This window comes from Ostrea edulis, chromosome 3 (genome assembly GCF_947568905.1).
Source record: "Ostrea edulis chromosome 3, xbOstEdul1.1, whole genome shotgun sequence".
NCBI classification, from domain to species: Eukaryota; Metazoa; Mollusca; class Bivalvia; order Ostreida; family Ostreidae; genus Ostrea; species Ostrea edulis.
The window spans coordinates 15,668,490-15,679,907 of NC_079166.1; the positions used below are offsets into that span (position 1 = coordinate 15,668,490).

The following is an 11,418-nucleotide window of genomic DNA, read 5'->3' on the forward strand; positions in this document are numbered from 1 at the left end:
TGATCTAATAAATGGAAGGAATCAATAGCTTAATTTATTGCAGTAATCGTTGTGGAAAATGGCGAAATTCACATGTATGCAAGGTGAAGATAACGAACAGTGATCAATCTCATAACTCCAATAAGCAATACAAAATAGATAGTTGGGCAAACTATATGGAGTTTTTTAGATTTGTTTAGGATATCAAACAGTGATAGAAATAATGTTATTCCACTTTTCCATTTAAATCAAGTTTGTAATGCATACATAATATGCTGAATCATGGAATTAAGGGATAAGCTTTGTTCGGTTCTGTGACCTTAAATGATGTAAGATCCCGATGTGATCTGGCTTAGAATAGGTCCTCAGTACCCCTTTCTTGTCGTAGAAGGCGACTAAATGGGGCGGTCCTTCGAATGAGACCGTAGAAACCAAAGTCCAGTGTCACAGCAGGTGTGCTACGATAAATATCCCTCCCTGCTCAAAGGCCATAAGCACCGAACATAGGCCAAAATCTGCCAGCCCTTCACCGGCAGTGGTAACGTCTCCATATGAGTGAAAAATTCTCGAGAGGGACGTTAAACAATAGTCAATCAATCAATCAATTTATGTATGACTTGTTTCATAAAATTGCTTTCATGGCAATTTTAGATTGTTACCTCTTCCTGATCAAGATAAAATCTTCATCTGTGATGTTTAAAGGGCTCGTGTTTCCCTACTGAAATTTGGTATTCTTTTTCAGATTTAAGAGATTGTTCACTGTCCTTGATCTATAGATGATATGAATACCTATCATTGTACATTTAATATATTTTTCATTATTGGAAAATGAGATGCATTTTGAGGTTTTCCAAACAGTCACACAATCGTATTTCTAAAATATAGCAAATCACACAAATCTATATTTGTATGCATTTATTATGTATGTATGTATCTATCTAACTACCAATATATATATATATATATATATATATATATATATATATATATATATATATATATATATGTATATATATATATTAAAAGAAATAGAATAAACAGTACACAAAGTTAAAAATTTAACGCAAGCGCTTTCATTTTATAATCCTCAGGCGTTACATTTTAAAATAGTTTTGAAATGGTTTGACGTCATAAAGGCGTCCTAACATTTCACGTACCCCTGTGGAAAACATTATATCGGTGAAACTGGAACTACTCTGCGAACTCGTATACGAGTTCATAAACAACACATTTCAGCACCCGAATACAGAAAAATTAAAGTTAGTGAACATATAGATGTGTGTGGCCACGGACAATTCAATGTATTTCCGTTTTATAAACTGTATACAGAAAATACTATTTCCCGACGAGAAAAAGAAAGACACTTTATTAAGACTTTAAAACCGGCTCTCAATAGCTTACTGTAAAATATGTTTACTGTTATTATCTATGACGTCATAATATGCTTAACGTAAAATCCTTTTCCCTTCATTCGTTTATGACGTCGTTATGTACGTGAAATGTTAGGACGCCTTTATGACGTCAAACCATTTCAAAACTATTTTAAAATGTAACGCCTGAGGATTATAAAATGAAAGCGCTTGCGTTAAATTTTTAACTTTGTGTACTGTTTATTCTATTTCTTTTAATATTTTATACCGGACACTGTGATTTTTAAAAAAAAACACAATTTGGATATATATATATATATATATATATATATATATATATATATATATATATATATACATGTATATATATGCATCGAGAGATCCACTCTCCTTATAAAATATCTTAAACACTGAATGACACAGCGACTGTGTGGGATTGCATCAGTGTGTATAAGTAGCGCTTTAGGAGCATAACAAAGCTTCCTTTCTAGGGAAGTCGTTGTGCCCGAGTGGACTTACGCACGGGTTTGACAATCTTGCTAGGCGGTGGGTGCCGTACGTCGCCGGTTCGACCCCGGGCTGGGGCAAAAATTTTCAGTACCTAGTTGTGATTATTTAGTGCTTTATATATATATATATATATATATATATATAAGGTAGAATAAAATTCACCACATCTAGATACTCACTTTGGCACCTACTTGGGGATGAACTTATGATCCGCTTATCCAAATATCTCAGCAGCGCATGGCCATCACTCTTGACCGCATGACAATTTATACAATTTAAAAAAAAACATGTCTTCGATGACATTTGATGGAGCATTATGGTATGCAGAATTATGACATGTAAATACTATTAACCATCGACCACAATCAACATACAGTAGATGGATAGTTGCAGGGTTAGAGAAAGATGTGACGTCCGTCAACGAAAAGCGGGAATGAGAGGGAAAGGTTGTATAGAGACTGAGTGCATATAATCTAGAAATTCAGCATGCAAAATCGACAATGATAACATTTTCTTTTCCTATCCAAATTCAAACCTTACGCAGAAGATACAAACACCGACAATGATGGTCGGAAAATTGGGGTATTTCAATACTTTTTATAGGACAGGAGAATACAGACCCTAAAGCGTGAATGCAGTGTAAAAGAGAGAAAACCGATGGGTTCCCACGATGGGACATAGGTATTGTGGGGAAGTTTGTTAGGGATTTTTTTGAGGGCGATGCAAGAATATAGCGATTCACGGCCTCAACTGTGCGCATATTTTTCTGCGCCGTAAAAGTGTTTTAGGAGAGTTGGGTCTTAGCTCCTACAGATAGATGTACGCACCTTTATCTGTACATTCTGTATATTCTGAAAAAGTGAAATATTTTCTATGTACTTAATCGAAAAAAAATCACAGCTTTGCATATTCATACTTAATAAGAATTAATTTATGAAAGGTGTCACAGAAAAGATGCATGTGTATGCAGTGACAGCTTACACCAAATGGGAAGATCATTTACAAACTTCAACGAAACTATCAAGAATGACTCGGTTTCCATTTCGTTTAGACACGAGACCTCTTACCATATGAAATACTCGTCGTTGTGCATAGATTGGTATCTTTTTCAGTGTAGATACCCTAAAATGCGACACTGATTACTTAATATTTGATACATTTGAATTAAAGATGATTCTACATGCATGCATCATTTAAGATCTGAACCACACACGACATTCTATAAATATTTCAAAACTGACCTCATGACACGCACTGCTTTACAAGACACACACCCGCAGTTCTACAGCATATGGGGATATCATTACACCGAAGCTGCAATGGATTATCACAGGGGAAAACCCCCAGTAGAAAATGTAAATACAAATGAATTTGTATATATGTGTACATGGATCGCGTGGATACAACCAAATATTTAAATGTATAACAAATGCAGAAAATCGATGTTTTAAGGACTATGTTCTCAAATCATTCATAATATAAAATATTTCGCTTAATACCGATTACTTTGTGTTGTATTCTGCCATTTGTCCATTATACATGTAACATGTCTTGTGAAAATAAACTGTCAATTTCATTCAATGGATGAATATTAAAGATAAAAAGCTTAAGTGCTTGTCTCAGATAAAACCATGCAAAACAGTCCAGAAGCACATGTTACCAATCCTTGTAATATTTTACATGGAGAATCATCTATGGGTTCTATCTCCATTTACAAAATATTTCAGTGATATATCCATGCATGTTCTTTGTATACAGCGCCACCTATTCCAGGCATATTGGTCTCAATTATCAAGCCAAAATACAGCTTTTTCAGCTATTTTTGATATCCGAAATATAGATAACTGAGATAGGCAGTCCAATTCTGGACAGATCTGAAAAAGTACCTCCTCTATGCTATAAGTGAAACTAAAATTGAGGTGAAAATGTTTTATCATAATCGAGTACCGATGCCTTTATTATGTGTACCCCCCACAAATAGCTGATTCAGCATTTTTTCCTTATGTTTGGAGCCATCAGCCTTCCAAGGTAGGCCAAATTTGAGGGTTTTGTGTTCATTTAGTAAAAGCTCTGTCGTATATGGCCAACTCATGAAAATATTGAGCTCGGCAAATAATATTGTCCAATTCATCAAGGGATGCGAAGAGACTACCATTAGAAGATCTGAAAAAGTCGATAAAATCCACCACACAATGAATTTCACATACCATACCAACAATTATATCAATACCAAAGGAAAAAAAAACATTCTTATTTTAAGAAAATTTTAATAAAAACTAATTTTGAAATTGGTAATTCAAAGTATCTTATACAAATCATAGTAATTATACACCAAAACTGTATTAATATGCACAATTTCAAAATAATCCACATGTTTGACCACATAAATCTGATCCCCTGATCGTTAAATATATTTCTGTTACTCCAACTCCTTTAACCAAGTGTCTTAAAATTGAATAGGGTTTATGTACTAGGATACATCAGCTTGCCTTAGGAAACCTATACAGAAAAGTATTTTCTAATACCATGTCTGTCTATAAACCAACTGAGAGATAGACCAATATGTGCAAAGCAATACACCAATCTTCTTTCAAGGAGAGTTAAGGTGGCTCACTACAATTTAAAGAGTTTTTCAAATCAGCACAAAAATGATTTCATCATGAAGGATATGATACATCATAAGTATATATGTCAAAAAGGCAGACAATATGCAATTTTGGATAAAAATGACATGATTTTAAAAATTAATATCATTAACTATGAAAAACAGCCTATGGCGGATTTGAACTCAGGATCTAAGGTTCATCAGCCCAATGCTTTATTCACTGAGCCACAATGATAGACATGCAACCAAATCAATCGATAAAACAATTTCACAAAACATTCAAATTGCTAACTTGTGATATGAGCCTTGGTGTAATGAGCTACCTTAAATATCTTGTAGATGAAACAATCTACAAAGATGTTTTTAACAATGTACATAATATTTAAAAATCGATAACAATCAAAGCTGTCTAAATGTTTGAGGGATCTTGTAGAATTACTGAAGTAGAAATAGATACAGTATAGTAATATATAAATTTAACCTCATCCCTGAACATGGACATAATTATTATTTCATGAGATTGACTTTTGTGCAAGATTTAACAAGTGTAACATAATAAAAACATCATTTGCATGAAATGTATTTGACCTTACATGTAAATGCGACCTTAAACATGACTTTCATTCATTGGGTTTCTATCGATCTATTTGTAAAAAAAAAAGTGACTTTGAATATGGCCTTTACTTTCATTAAATTTCATTTATCTTGATTAAGCTTCAGTCCTTCACTACAAGTTTTATGTTTTGAAGGTAAACAATAAAACATTGATATCAAATAAAAAAAAACACATTTTCATCCACTAAGTTTTAACAACCTATCTTATGGAGCATTTTGAGAGAAAATTCAGTTCTTTACAAAATCCTTGCATTATGTTTAATGAGAATGGGGCCTAAAATGAAAATTACCGTGTTTCCACTGTTTTGAAATTATACCTCCTACCCTAGAATTTAAGATAAAATATATATTGTATTGATTTTAGGAGTTATGAGTTTGATCAATATCCGTTATTTTCACCTTTCATAGTTTAATGAAATACTAACGGCAAACTGACAACTTTACTTTATGATAAACGATATGATTTCAGTTTCTCCAACGTCAACGTCCCATATTTATATAGCAATATTCCATAATCACCTGCATATGGTGTTTATATTTCTCAACGGATTCGATACGCAAGAGCTTCTTCCACGTGTGATCAGTTTGTAGATTTAGGCAGGCTACTGACAAACAAGTTGAAATGATCTCGTTTAAAGTCAGTATTTCTCAAATTCTATAGTGGTTATAATAAATCTCGTTTGCCAATGTAACTTATCATTGGGTCAGATGTTATCTGACTTGTTTCAAACCGATTGTTAGGCCGTCCTTGATTCACTGATTTGACTATGTCAACAGCATATGAATGTTATTTCAGGTATCATGAGCAAGACTTACCTCGAGGGCATGTCGTTTTTCACTGATGGCGAAAATCTCTCACCTTACCTTCAGATCGCATTTTACAGTTTTATGTTTTTTAAAGAGATTGATGATAGTTACATAGATGCATTTAATCTTGACCATAAGGTAAACCTTTTCATCAATACTTGATTTGTGTTTGATTTGGCAATAGGCTACTTTGTAACAAAATATATAATTGACTGTTCTCCTCCTTTACAACAAAAATCATTGCAAAGTAGTATTTGAAGAGGATATGTCAGTAGACAGCTGTCGGTTTTGATTGTTCTGGAGGTAAAACAGATTTGCTTTACTCTTCAATATAGTATTTTTCCTAATCGGTTGGAGAATATGAAAGCCTATATATTGTACATGTGGATGCGAATTGCTAATTTACTGATGTGTTGTTGTATACATTTTGATTATCAACTTAAATCAATTTCTGATTTCTGCATATATCATTTGTACTATGAAGCTCAAAGAAGGTAAAGAAAAAGAATTTCAAAGATATAAAGACCGAAATATAGGAACGTTCAGCATGCTACCGATTGTTCTCCATCCTAAGAGTAAAGGGACCATACGCCTTCAGAGTAGTGATCCATTTGATCCACCACTCATAGATCCAAACTACGTCGACCATCCAGACGACGTCAAAGCATTTTTAAGAGGCATGTACATTTCAAAATAAGTTTCACAGAGGATTATTTGTTGTTTATATCGATAGACTCTTACGACCTATTGTTAATATCATCATATATAATTGCCTTTAATATATCATGTACTAGTAAGTTAGTGTTATCCCTACAAATACCAGAAATTAGAGACAAAGTAAATCCTAAACCTACCGACTTTTATTACATGTCAGTAATATGATAAAACATTAAACTACGTTGTATTCAAATTAGCTTATTTCCAATAATACATTCGAACGTACAGCGTATTTTAATTCAAAACATTGCCATGGCGTTAACATCGATATCATGACTAAGAAAATCGTTTCATCCCTAATAATTGTGTATATACTTATCACCTAATATTCCCTACCTTGTTTGATTTTGTTTCTAGGAGTGCGAGATATTTTAAGGATAAGTGACACTATGGCATTCAAGTCCATTGGTGCCTCACCACAGGATCCTTTAGAGGCATACACTCCACAATGTGATGATTTACCTCTAGATTCAGACGAGTATTGGGTCTGTAGAATAAGACATTATACCTATGCGATGCTTCATCCGACTTCCACCTGTCGAATGGGAGCCAACGATGATCCGACGGCAGTGGTGGATCCCGAGCTAAGGTTCGTCAGGTTTTTAAAATCACAACTTTTTGGAATCAATATTTGTAGTTCGACCTGGAAAATTAGCATTGTAGGTGAAACAGTTTAATCTAACACATGCATGTTGGTCTTAAATGATCAACATGACTAAATTTGTTTTATCTTGCAGAGTGAAAGGGATACAAAATCTGCGAGTGGTCGATGCTTCCGTCATGCGCAATGTGCCGTCTGGAAATACCAATGCTCCAACAATTATGATTGCAGAAAAGGCAGCAGATATCATCAGAAATATCGACAGTGTGAAACATAGTAGAGAAAGAAGTGTCAATTTATAAGAAAACAGGTTTAGCCTGGGCCCTTTGATAGAAACAATTGCATATTCAACAATCTATCAATATTATCAAGTTACAATTTGAAAATATTCATGTATATATCCATGAATATAGTGAAGGACCTGAAATGGACTGACTCATATATATGCCCTTGTCTGCTTTCGAAAGTTGGAATTTTCTTTACAAAGAAATGCTGATCTGATTATTAAGATTCGGTATAAATATTTTTGATATTTTCAATTTTATTTCAATCATAAGAACAAAAGATTGTCGTTTACTAATTAACTTTTAACATCCAATGCATTGGCATGATCATCTACAAACAGGGTTCACAAATTTCAAAACTTAACCCTGTTAATATTCTCTTCATGTACATCATCATCAAAAGGAAGCTTCTATTCATCAAACATTGTATGCAAGGTGAAGATAGCGAACAGTGATCAATCTCATAACTCCTATAAGCAATACAAAATAGATAGTTGGGCGAACACGGACCCCTGGACACACCAGGGGTGGGATCAGGTGCCTAGGAGGAGTGAGCATCTCATTTGATTTAAGAGTGGAAATGGCACACAAACTAGGTTAACTTTCTTATTTCCTAGAAAAGAATTACGCTAGCATATATTGGATGGCCAATACTTGCTTTCGTCAACCATAAAGTTTGTGTTTCGCTTTTTAGACCATTATCATTAGCATTAGAGTTTTTCATATTACGACAATCTCTCATCGATAAAAACGTATAATTAATGACATCTCTTAATCACATCTATATCGCTATTTCCCTTTCGCCAAATCCACTGTATGACCACTCGGACTCTTTGTAGCAAGTATTGATCTCTCCTGAAAAACCTCGACCGAGATCATGACCTCATAAGTACCCTCAAAATCGTTTACAACCAAAATTTCAATGAAGAAAATCTTCGCACATTGTGGATCAGGATTTTGGGTGACTAGGACTTGTTCTAATTTACTCCCTAGAAAGCATTGATTGGGGAGCCCAAACAATAAACATAGAATACTAATATATACAGTGTAAATATGTTTGTAGATTTAATGTAGTTTTAGTGCTGGTTTCTTTTATATGAAAGGTGGAGATCACGAACAGCAATCAATTTCATAACTCCTATAAGCAATACAAAAGAGAGAGTTGGGCAAACATAGAACCCTGTATATACGAGAGGTGGGATCAGGTGTCTAGGAGGAGTAAGCATCCCCTGTCGTCCGCCCACACCCGCCGTGAGCCTTATGTATATACAATAAAACTCTGATATAGCGAATTTCTGGGGACCCTCTATAAAAATTCGCTATAAGCGTAATTCGCTATACGTTTATAGCGAATTCATAATTCAAATATAACGAATTCGTTATAAAACTGATTTGTTCTACATGTATAAGGGTTATATAAAAAAGCAGCAATTGATATACTTGCGTTTGTATTGTCTTTAAGTGAAATGAAGCCTATATATTTCCGAGAAGAAATTTTTATACAAGAAATATACACATTGATTTAAATATGATACATGTAATTTACCTTGATAGATTATTACAATGTAAGTCATGCAAGAACATGTGGAGAGAGAAATGTCAACAAAATTTTGCGCAATACATACATGTACAGTCGATTGCAATTGTCATTTACTTGTTGCTTTACGCAAATAAAGGAGTGTACAATAAAATAAATGCAATCAACCTTCAAATTTAATTAACGAGAATAGTAAACAATACCGACAATATATTTCCTAAATGTAGGTGTAAGTATTGTTTTGCGCTAACAACCTTTTTTGAAAAAATATAAACAGAAATTTTGTAATAAGTGTGGATCCTTTATGTCAATGGAAAACGATTGTTAAAAATCACAAAGAGTTTAAAATGAAAAAAATAAATTCGGTATAAAGGGTGATTTTTACGTTCATTTTTAATTCAAGGGGAATTGAAATTTACTTCGTTATATCCGTAAATTCGCTATATCCGTGTTCGTTATAGACGTAGATTTTTATATATAGAATATACAAAGAATTTGCCGGGGAAATCGTTTTCACTTCGCTATAACCGTAATTTCGCTATATCCGTGTTCGCTGTATTCGAGTTTTATTGTAGTTAACCATCTTAAGTAAACCCTTTCGTTTGTCCTACGAAAGAGACAAATCGTCCAGACATTCTGTACTACGGCCCTGAACACTAAGCATAGATCTAAATTTGTGTTACATCACCTACAATTGCGGACGTCTCAATATGAATGACAAATTCTCGACGGGGAGTAAAACACACAGAACATCAGATAAACAACATTACAGCATTGCTACTCAAATAATACAATAAAGTGGAATCCAAGACTGGCTAACTTTTGCATGACCCCTGCAGCAGTTTTGTGTGTCGAGGTAGCCCCTGTTGGTGAAACATACACAATGTATTAATTACAGCGAAATGTAGAAACTCTTTCAAAAATAAAGTTAGTCGGTGGTAATAGATTTTGAGGGAGTAAGTATCATGACTTTGAATTTAATTCCATTGTGTTTTAATGAAAATAATTAAAGCACGCGCAAGCATGATTTTTTCGGCAAATGTTTATAACTTTAATTTTGTTTTGATAAGATATAGGCAAAACGAATGGGTTGTATCCTGTTTAACACCCCTTTCGAAAATTTTTCACTCATATGGACACGTCATCAATACCGGTGAAGGGCTTCAAATTTAGGCCTTTGTTCGGCACTTACAGCAATTGAGCATCGAAGGTTTTTTAGCGTGCCACACCTATTGTGACATGGGACATCAGTTTTTAAGGTCATTTCCGATGACCCGTGGCATTCACACCTGATGCAGAGCGTATGGCAATGGAACTATCACCACCTGTTTTAACGAGCAAGGTCTGTCGCGACCGGGATTCGAGCCCCAATCTTCTGCATGCTGGGCGAACCCTCTACCACTAGACTAATAAGTCTATGATATTCCATATTAATGGTCTTCGGCGATTGGCTGAGAAAATCGGTGTTTCATTAGACAGTACGTGAGAAATATTAAATTTAAAAAAAACAGAATCAAATAAATCAGATTGCAGTGACAATTATGATATTTATTTCATTATCTATTGTGATGTCATTTAAAAAAATTGAAAGTATTTCAGTCACTGCTGGCCGTTTCCCCGAGTATTTGAAATGCATTAGTGGTAAGAAGGCTTTTTCAAACGGTACCGATGATAGAAAAGTAAAGGGATTTCACTAGTAGTTTGATGACAGAATATTTACAAGCGCGATAGACCAAATGAACATACGGACAAACGGCTGCCATCAATGCAGTCCATGGAACCTGAGAACGGTATTCGCTGCATGATATGTCCGTGAGAAGGTTATACAGGGTGTTTATTATAAGATGTATGTTCTGTGACATTGATTAGCAACATGACATAAATGCCAGGAGTTGTAGAGCTTTTTTTAAGGTAGTATCAGCCATCATCAAGCTGTGATATACTTTGCTTTGTAACATGTGAATAAAGGAAAGTCAGCAGTATTTCACCTGAGGACTTGTAGCTGAAGTTTTATTTCTTTGAATTGCCGTTTTTTGGTTGTTACTGTTATTCATGGTAATTCCGATCCACAACAAGGCTCATATATTTGTGTTGCTGTTTTCAGGTCCAAATGAATTTTGGAGAAATTGAGAAATTCTAGTCCCATTGTTGTCTTTAAACAATTTTATTTGTGTATGTGACATACTGGTTGATTGACGATTTCAAGAATGCAACATTGTCAAAAGATATATTCTGAGATAAAATGAAATGATGAAATCCTTAAAGTCTGTGTATGTAACACTTTAATGAGCAACAACGCTGTCTGCTCTGAATAATGGGCGCTGTAACTGTATAAAATTTTGTAAGGGTGCTGAAATTGATATTGCACAACGGTGATTCCATAAATAAATTGT

General features: G+C 34.2%; 1 pseudogene; it reads left to right on the forward strand.

Annotated features, from left to right (window-relative positions):
* LOC130046426 (uncharacterized) overlaps positions 1 to 7,817 on the forward strand; it is a 37,868-nt pseudogene extending 30,051 nt beyond the window's left edge.
* The last annotated feature ends 3,601 nt before the right edge of the window (positions 7,818 to 11,418 follow it).